The sequence below is a fragment of the Schistocerca americana genome, chromosome 2 (assembly GCF_021461395.2).
Source record: "Schistocerca americana isolate TAMUIC-IGC-003095 chromosome 2, iqSchAmer2.1, whole genome shotgun sequence".
Taxonomy (NCBI): domain Eukaryota; kingdom Metazoa; phylum Arthropoda; class Insecta; order Orthoptera; family Acrididae; genus Schistocerca; species Schistocerca americana.
Window position 1 is genome coordinate 474180192 of NC_060120.1, and position 9927 is coordinate 474190118.

The 9927-nt window shown below is 42.3% G+C and overlaps 1 non-coding gene across 1 annotated transcript; it reads right to left on the reverse strand.

Annotated features, from left to right (window-relative positions):
• Positions 1–9420: 9420 nt before the first annotated feature.
• Trnar-acg lies at positions 9421–9493 on the reverse strand. The gene has a single exon. It is a non-coding gene; the product is annotated as a tRNA-Arg (tRNA).
• Positions 9494–9927: the final 434 nt, after the last annotated feature.

A 9927-nucleotide genomic window follows, 5' to 3' on the forward strand; every position in this document is an offset into this window, starting at 1 on the left:
CATCTCCTGTTTCCAGATATGGAGATACATCTCCCACAACAGTGGCCCAGGTGAGTTTACGATAACCAGCCGTATCTGGTCCCTTTTTTCAGAACTCCAGCTTTCCCGTCTACCACCTCTTTTCCAGGCCAGCTCACACACACCTCCATGGTTTATCCCCCGTGCACAGCTCTTCCTTGACCTATCACAAGGCCTGAAGCCTCCCAACGCCATTTCTTCTCCATTCTTGGCGCGTTTTGGGGTTCAGAACTAATTTATACAGATGGCTCAATGGTCGCTATTCACACTGGCTTCAGTTTCATTCATGTGGGATATAATGAATTCTGCCCATGTCAGATGGCTGCAGTGTTTACACTGTGGATTTGGCAGCCATCTATTGTGCTCTTGAACATATCTGTTCCTGCACCACTCAGCTGTAGAGTTTCTTTGAGCGGTTTACAAGCTCTTGACCAATGTTACCCTCATCATTTCTTAGTCCTGAACGGGATTCTCCTTTTGTCCTAAAACGCTGTGGGCACTTTGTGATTTTTGTCTGGCCACTGTGTCACGTTGGGATCCTGGGGAATGAACTCGATGACAGTCTCCAGACCGGCTACCACCAAGCTGCCCCTTGAGATCAGTATTCTGAAACAGGATCTTCCATCAGTATTTATGCCGTGAAGTTCTAAGGATTTGGAATACAGAATGGCATACTCTGACTTCGCTGACGAAACCACAAATTTGTGGAGGTCCTCCATGCTGGCTTCTCACAAGGGCTCCATCATTGTTTGCCAGCTCCTCGTCAGCATACTTGGCTGACTCATAGTCGTCTCCTCCATTGTGAGGATCCAACGCACTGTCACTGTGGTGACTGACGGGAGTCCACAGTTTGCTGGGCTGTCCTAACCTAGCCACCCTGCAGTGGACTCTTAATCTTCCTGACTCGCTATTGCTGGTGTTAGTGGATGATGCCTCAGCGGCTGACCTAGTTTTACCGTTTATTTGTGGAGGGGTTTTTTATCACTCCATCTAGGGGAGGGAGCTCAGCCTTTCCGACCCATTGAGGGATTGGCAGGACACCCAAACCAACCGACCAACATAATTTTATATTATCTGCTGAATTAAAATACGTAATTAAAGAGTTCGATTTAACTGGCACATGGGAGCATAAAAATGATGTATGCTCATCATTAATTGCTCGGCAAGTCGCTTGAATAGGATATACCTATCAAACAACTTGAAGACTAATAGTCTGGTCACAGCAGCGTGGCCCACCAGATTTACTGACCAAGTTCCATTTATATGCACAATTAACCTAGAGAAACAGGACACCTACCGCGCTAGAAGTTATGGGAACCCAAACCTCGCACACTTGCAAGATGCCGAATGGCGAAAATGTTTCCACAAAACTTGGCAGGAATGCGAATGTAAGTTCACATCCTTCAATTCTTTTTTGACATGGTGACTAAAATGCGTGAAACCTCAATTAAGGAAAATGTTAATCGACGATTCACGAGAAGAAAGTTTTTGATAGAGGAAAAAGAACTGAGTTTTATTCCAATGCCTGTACAAATTGGACGCATCTGTCATTGAAAATTATATTGTGATCAAGAGAATCAAATCCAAAGTTTTGGCTCTGATGTGAAAACAGAGGAGTACCAAGTACGTGAGAGAATGCAGGATGCTGTTTTCCGTGAAGAAACTTGGATAGTTCATGAAATACGCGACAAGAAGAGAGGACATCGTAAATTATCACAGAAATTAAAAGAACTGACGCGACTATTCTCAAAACACAGAACGACTTTAAAAAGGAAATCTGTGGCCATCTTTCTGACTTTATGTCCGACAGTGCTGTTAACTATGAAGCACAAGGACACCTGTTACAAAGTCTTCAGGGCAGACTTAACAGAGCGGCATCTCGGAGTCTTCTAGCAGAGGCGACGATGATGATCCGGTAACCGAGGTTGCAGAGAGTCCCGAAAACAAAGCGCTGGGGCCTGATGGCTTTGCAACAGAGTTTTACAAGGTTTTCCAGGCGCAAATGAAATCTAAATTACTCCTTGTATGTAATGAACTAATGAGTTCTGACAGGGAATCTCAAAGGAATTTCTAGAAGGAAATGTAGAGCTAATTCCGAAACACACACACAGCGTGTCAATAAATAGCCTAAGTCCAATTGCTCATCTGAATAGTGATTACAAAATTATGGCGCTCATTCTTGCCCTAAGACTAAAAACGATAATTCATGAGAAATCGGCCCATATGGGACTTATATGGGGAAAGATCTAAGCTGTTTGCGAATGTAGGGACATTATAGCGACGGCAGACTTCTCAGACTTCAATGCGCTGTCTCGTGATCACCAGTGAGAGTGACGTGGAGAAAACGTTGCAGGCCATCGGAAAATGCGAACTTGCGTCAGGTGCGAAGCTAAGCAAAACTAAATCATGCATCATGCATGTAGGGCATGGAATATCTGGGCGAAACACGGAAGAACTAAATGTGGTCATCCATATGCAAATTCTAGGTATCCAATGCATGTCTAATGTAAAGCATGCTACAGCCGCAGACTCTAGGAAAATCCTTGCAAGCGTGCGAGCCAGCATCAAAGAACATAGCGTGAGAAGATTTGATGACATCCAAAAGACCACCTTTTCAAATATGTGCATTGCCTCTAAAGTAAACGATGTGGCATAAGTTTTACCCATACCACGTGAAACAGCAGCAAGAATTCTCTTAGCTTTGGGTCATGTTGTAGCTAACGGTAACATTTTCAAAATGAAGTTTAACACATTGACCCTCTCAGCCGAAAACGGGGGACCAAACCGCTCTGACTTCGGTGAAAGTCACAAGCTTTATTCGTGTGTTCCACCTACAAGCTGTGGAAGAAGACACCCACACTTCCTAGACGAAATTACTCCCACAGTCTTGAATCCACCCATGTACTTATACGTGCGGCACGTCCCCAAAGGCTTTTATCATTTCCAACTATTTTAACTTGAAATCAGTTATATCGAAACCAGAGTCCGTCCATCGACTATGATAAAACTTAAGGGCATATACATGAAATTAGTGGAAGACAAAAGGAGAAATGTGATTGAGCAAAAGTACTCAAAATTCAATTGGAAGGTCACTCGAAAAAATTTCAGCAGCCATCACCTACCAAGGAATGTGTAAACTACTTGGTACAAGGCAGTAAACAGGAAAGTAGCATCCAAAGCGAAACTTCATGCCCTTCATCTGGGTGATTCGCCCACGTGTGAGAACTGCGGCCTAATAGACATCAAAGAACATACATAGGTTTGTGTGCACTAAAGTCAAAGACTTCTGGCAAATTATCATACAAATATTAGCCACCATAACACGAATATCTAGCCTGCCGATTGTTTGAATCCTTAGTGATGTGCCATACCCACCCATAAAAAAAAGTGCTGTAAACTGGCTAAAAGGCCAAACAGTACATCTCGTAACCGAAGAAAATAAAACCGAAGATGATTTCCGGATATATCTTTTCCTTCAGCATCATAACCTAATGAAGACAACATATTACAAGAAAAACTTCACAACATTTTTAGTAAATATAATTATGTGAATCTTTGTGTACGAAGTGAATAGGAAACGACTTAAACTCAAAAAAAAAAAAAAAAAAAAAAAAAAAACAAATTCTTGGTTTTGACTTCTTTTTTTCATACGGTGTATTTTTTGGGAAAGAAAACAAAGTTTACTGCGAAGGACACAGGTCAAAAGCACCTTATTTTGTGTTGAAGCAATCGCAGAGGAAAACTTTATCCTTACGACAGAAGACGTTGTAATTTTTGTGTTATTTCATTCCGTGTGTCAAAACCTCTTTTAACCAAAAGAATACCTTAATTTCTTCTGTTCTGCGATAAATCCATCGTCAACTGTAACATCCAAGATGACAGCTCGTAGCTTCCAGCTTGTGGTGTGCTCGCAAGCGAAAGAGGGAGCAGGTTGTGCGGTTGGCTCCCTGCGTCTTAGCAACAGGTACGAGATGCTACCCAGTGATGATGATAACCCTGAGCCAGCAGGGATACCTCTCCTGTTGGGCCTGCGGCCGATTTTTCTGCCCAGTCCGGACAAATACAGAGGGTGGGTATGCCAGTCATTGGGAGCTCCAATGTTAGGCGTGCGATGGAACTCCTCAGGGAGATAGCAGGCAAGGCGGGAAAGAATTCCAGTGTGCATTCGGTATGTTTGCCGGGAGGTCTCATCCGCGATATGGAGGAGGCCCTACCGGCGGCTATCGAGCGCACTGGGTGCAACCGGCTGCATGTAGTGGCACATGTCGGCGCGAATGACGCCTGCCGCTTGGGTCCTGAGGCCATTCTCGGCTCCTTTTGGCGGCTGGCTGATTTGGTGAAGGCAACTAGCAATGCACGCGGGATGCAGGCTAAGCTATTTGTAGCATCGTATCCAGGGTTGATCTCGGTCCTCTGGTTTGGAGCAGAGTGGAAGGTCTAAACTAGAGGCTCAGACTACTCTGCGACGGTATCGGATGCGAATTTCTCGACCTCCGCTATCGGGTTCAGAATTTCAGGGTTGCCCTTAATAGGTCAGTCGTGCCCTACACACAGGAAGCGGCTATTAGGGTAGCGGAGTACGTGAGGTTAGAGAACCCCTCCCTTGGGATCAAAGATGATTCGCCTGTTAAATCAGACGCAGTGACCTCAGAAAATCTTGGTCCTCGCAGATCAGAGAGAGAAAAGATTAATATGATTTTAGTAAGCTGCAGGAGCATCCAAGGAACGGTCCCACAATTAGTAGCTCTTACTGAAGGTTATAATGCACAGCATTATTGGGAACAGAAAGCTGGTTGAAACCAGACGTCAACGACAACGAAATAAAGTTCAGATTGGAATGTTTATCGTAGGGATAGGTTAGTCGCCAATGGTGGCGGCGTGTTTATTGCAGTTAAAACTTCGATAAAATCTAGCGATGTTATGAAGGATTCCGAATGTGAATTAATCTGGGTGAAACTGAGTATCAAAGAACGGTCAAAAATGGTGATCGGATGTTTTTATAGACCACTTGGGTCAGGATCTGTAGTTGTCGAGCGCTTCAGGCAGAACATGCAGAATATCATTAGTAATTTTCCTCATCATGTCGTTGTAATAGGTGGTGACTTCAATTTGCCAGGTATAGACCGTCAAAACTAGTGCCAGAGACAGGGATTCGTGTGGCATTGTTCTGGATGTCTTGCCTGAAAATTACCTTGAACAGACTGCTTGGCAACAAACAGACCTGAACTTATCCAATCAGTTAACGTAGAGGACAGCATCTATGACGACGGGACCTACAAGAAATGCTCAGCAAGGGTGACAGTATACAAATTTCAGGATATCTCAGCAGTCAGCATCAAATATTCAGTGATAAGGACGAAGATGTGGAGAACAACAGGAAAAAATTCAAAGGCATCGTTCAATATATCCTAGACAAGTATGTTCCGAATAAGGTTTTAACGGATGGGAAAGATCCACCATGGTTTAATAGCCGTCTTAGAAAAGCGCTACGTAAGCAAAGAGCACTTCATCTCAGATGCAAGAGAACTAAAAACCTAGCTGATTAACAAAAGCTGAACGAAACGATAATGAGCGTAAGGAGAGCAATGAGAGAAGCGTTCAATGATTTTGAAAGTAATACGTTTTCAACCGAACTGAGTGAAAGCCCTATGAGATTTTGGTCGTATGTAAAATCAGTAAGTGGGTCAAAATCATCTATTCATTCCCTCAGTGACCACACCGGCACCGAAACGGAAGATAACATAGCGAATGCTGACATACTGAATTCGGCCTTCCGAAGTTGCTTCACCGCGGAAGATCGTAACACTGTCCCTCCTTTCAATCGTCGTACGAACGTCTAAATGGCAGGTATTGAAAAGCAGCTACAATCGCTTAGTAGTTGAAAGGCATCCAGATGAGATACCTACAAGATTCTATGAATATTATGCGGAAGAACTTGCTCCCCTTCTAGCAATAATCTATCGTAGGTCCTTGAACAACGAAAGGTACCTAACGACTGGAAAAAAGTGCAGGTCATTCTTGTTTTTAAGAAAGGCTCTAAGATAGATCCACACAATTATAGACCTATATCGTTGACGCCAATCTGTTGTAGAATTATAGAACATGTTTTATGCTTAACAATTATGACATTTTTGTAAAATGAACGTCTTCTCTATAAAAATCAACATGTATTCCACAAACAGAGAACCTGCGAAACTCAGCTCGCTCTGTTCCTCCGTGAGATCCGCAGCGCAGTGGACAACGGCTCTCAGGCTGATGCCGCGTTCCTTGATTTCAGTAAGGCATCTGACACCGTCCCCCACTGCCGTCTAATGAGAAAAATGTGAGCTTGCGGAGTATCTGGGCAGACTTGCGATTGGATTCAAGACTTTCTTGCAGATAGAACTCAACACACCGCTCTTAACGGAACAAAATCGACAGATGTAATTTCCGGAGTACCGAAGGAAATGTGATAGGACCGTTGCCGTTAACAGTATATATAAGTGATCTAGTAGAAAGGCTATTCGCAGATGATGCAATTGTCTATACCAAAGTAGCAACGCCAGAACGACCTGCAGCGAACTGACGAATGGTGCAGGCTCTGGCAGTTGACCCTGAACGTAAATAAATGTAACATATTGCACATACATAGGGAAATAAATCCACTACTGCACAGCTACACTGTTGATGACAAACAGCTGGAGACAGCGTCTGTCGTAAAATATCTGGGCGTAAATATCCAGAGCAACCTTAAGTGGAACGACCACATAAAACAGATAGTGGGAAAAGCAGACACCACACTCAGATTCATTGGAAGAAACTTAAGGAAATGTAACTCATCGACGAAAGAAGTGGCTTATAAGGCGCTTTTTCGCCCGATTCTTGAGTATTGTTCAGGTAGGACTGATAGAGGAAATAGAGAAGATCCAACGAAGAGCGGCGAGTTTCGACACGGGATCGTTTAGCTGGCGAGAGAGCGTTACGGAGATGCTAAACAAACTCCACTGGCAGACGTTGCTAGAGAGGCGTTGTGCATCACAGAGAGATTTACTATTGAAATTTCGGCACAGCACTTTTCAGGAGTCGGACAACATATTACTTCCCCCCACATACATCTCGCGTACTGACCACGAGGAGAAAATGCGAGAAATTAGAGTCAATATAGAGGTTTACCGACAATCATTCTTCCCACGCTCTATTCGCGAGTGGTACAGGGTTGGAGGGATGAGATAGTGGTACCGAAAGTACCCTCAGCCACACGCCATTAGGTAGCCTGCGGAGTATGATATAGATGTAGATGGGAAGGCCAATTCATCAAACAAATCTCGAGAAACCGATGCGTTGGATGACTCATAAAGATACTGCGGAATAAATTGGAAAACAAACCTTCGTGAAGTAGAACTTTGAAGTCGTCGCACTGCTGAGATAGTTCTTGTGCAGACATCCGTCTTTGGGTTAGGTAGAACAACATAGAGTGATTATTTATCTTAGCATCAAAATATCAGTTTATCTCAACTTACACAAGTAGCATTGAAGCCAGGCCGAGAAGGCAAGTGCAATGAGGGGGGAAAAAGAAAAGAAAAAGAGGAAACAAAACAAAAAAAGGGGAGTTTGATTCTCAGTTAGGGTGCGAGAGGTTCCCAGTTCAAATCCCTAACGAGCCCTTATTTTTGCACAGTTATTGGATGTTCAAATGTGTGTTAATTCCTAAGGGACCAAACTGTTGAGGTCAACGGCCCCCAGACTTACACACTACTTAAACTAACTTACACCAAGAACAACATACACACCCACGCCCGAGGGAGGACTCGAACTTCCGGCGGGAGGTGCCGCGCAATCCGTGACATGACGCCTGTAACCTCACGGCCACTCCGCGCGGCAGTTCTTGGAGGCAAGTGAAGTATACGCCTGTTGAAATAAAGTAGATATGCGGTGAGCTTTACTTTCCGGAAAATTAACGTCTCTTCTCGGTGACGTGGACTGTGAAAATCAACAGTCTGATTTAGCGAAACCGTAAGTAGATAACCTAAACACACTCAAATAACAAAATTTGCGATAGCGTAATGAATAATGTTAAACACGATATTTTCGTTCTGTCGTTGCAACAACAAGAAGACGCGTGTTTTTTTTCACCAGACGCGTTTCACTTTTTTGATAAAAGCATCATCAGTGTTTAAATCAAAGATATTTATAATTTGATTTCTTTCTCAATCGAAAAACCAACATATTGTTAACGTACTGTTTTTCGATCATACAAAGAAATCAAGTATAAATATCTCTAACTACAGACCACTGGATGCTTTACCTCAATAAAGCGAGTCAAGTCTGATGAAGGGAAAAAAACAACACTCGCATCTTCTTGAAGTTGCAACGATAGAACGAAAATATCCTCAGGAATTGTAAAGCAGTATAGCCACACAAATGAAGAACGAATAATTTTTTTTGTAGTTATCGTCACCTCGTTTCTGTCAATACCTCTGGCCGAGGGAGACGAGATATCTAGTTCGTCCACTTTTTGCGTAAATTTCTATCCGTCTTGTAGTAGATCTTTGTTCTGAGTGTACAACCATCTCTTATCCAACACAGGATCATATGATGTCAGACGACGACAGGCTGTGTACTGAGAATGGAGTAAGATATGCAACAAATTATGTCTTAGAAAATTTCCACTTAATAAAGGACCACAATAAACAAATATACAAAATCGGTATTTAACCATTGAGAGACTATGCAAATTTCTGGGTTGTGGTTATTTACTTTGCACTCAGCAGTTATTTTGTCAGTTGTCTAAAGCAATTTCTTGCTGATAAAATCCCAAACGTAACACAACACTCTACATGTGAAAGTCTGCCACTTTATCCACACAGTGATCTATTTTGCCGACTGAACGAATAAGTAGTCTGCAGCAGTCAGCCCATCAATGCGCGAATGCTTCTTCATAACTTCTTAAACTAAGGGTTAATGTAAGCTATGTGTAAGTTATTACGCCTATTTACTTATGATACCGATGCTCTTCGTACAGAGGGACAATATCGAAGACTTTACAGAGATCAGTGTATAAGATGTTACGTGAATAACTGAAAATATGTCGGGAACGCAAATGTATTTACGTACAGTTTACTTTTTTTTTTTATTTAGTCTAAGATGGAAACAACTTCTCAACCAAGATTTTAAAAATTCAGCATTCATTTTATCTTCTCCCATTTCTGCAAGAAGCAATGAAGTGACCAGCACGTTTACACGCTACCAGAATTTTCTGATATTTTTGATATCTCTGCATGTAAGACTTAAAATTCAGATTTGTTGAGTGGCACACATATAACCTATCTTATTATCTTTAATGTTCACTTGACTTTTCGTTTAAAAAGAGACATTTAAAAACTTTCGTAAAGAACAACACACCTATGCAGTTATTAAAATTTACGACCCTGCCAGGATTCGAACCTGGAATCTTCTGATCCGTAGTCAGACGCGTTATCCGTTGCGCCACAGGGCCTACGTGGTGGTAGTAATTGATTGGTTATATAGAAAAGCCAGTACTGTGTGTGTGTGTGTGTGTGTGTGTGTGTGTGTGTGTGTGTGTGTATGTGTGTGTGTGTGTAAGAGAGAGAGAGGGGGGGGGGTGAGAAGAGGGGGGTGGCAAAGCCCTAGGACTGGGAAAAAGTTCACCATTCATTCATTTTATTTCATCATCATTGTCTTCAAAGATTATGATTTTTTTGTCTGTAAAGCATCAAAGTTGTTCACACCATCATTTTATTTTACTTCACTTTATATATTTCATTTTATTTAACAAATATAATTACAACAAGTATTTTTACAGAAATATTATTTACACAATTTAATTTGAAACGTGACAAGCCATTCATTTCACAATTGCTTTGATGTTTGGTTCATTTTTTTGTCAATGTACAAGAACGAGCTTTGAGG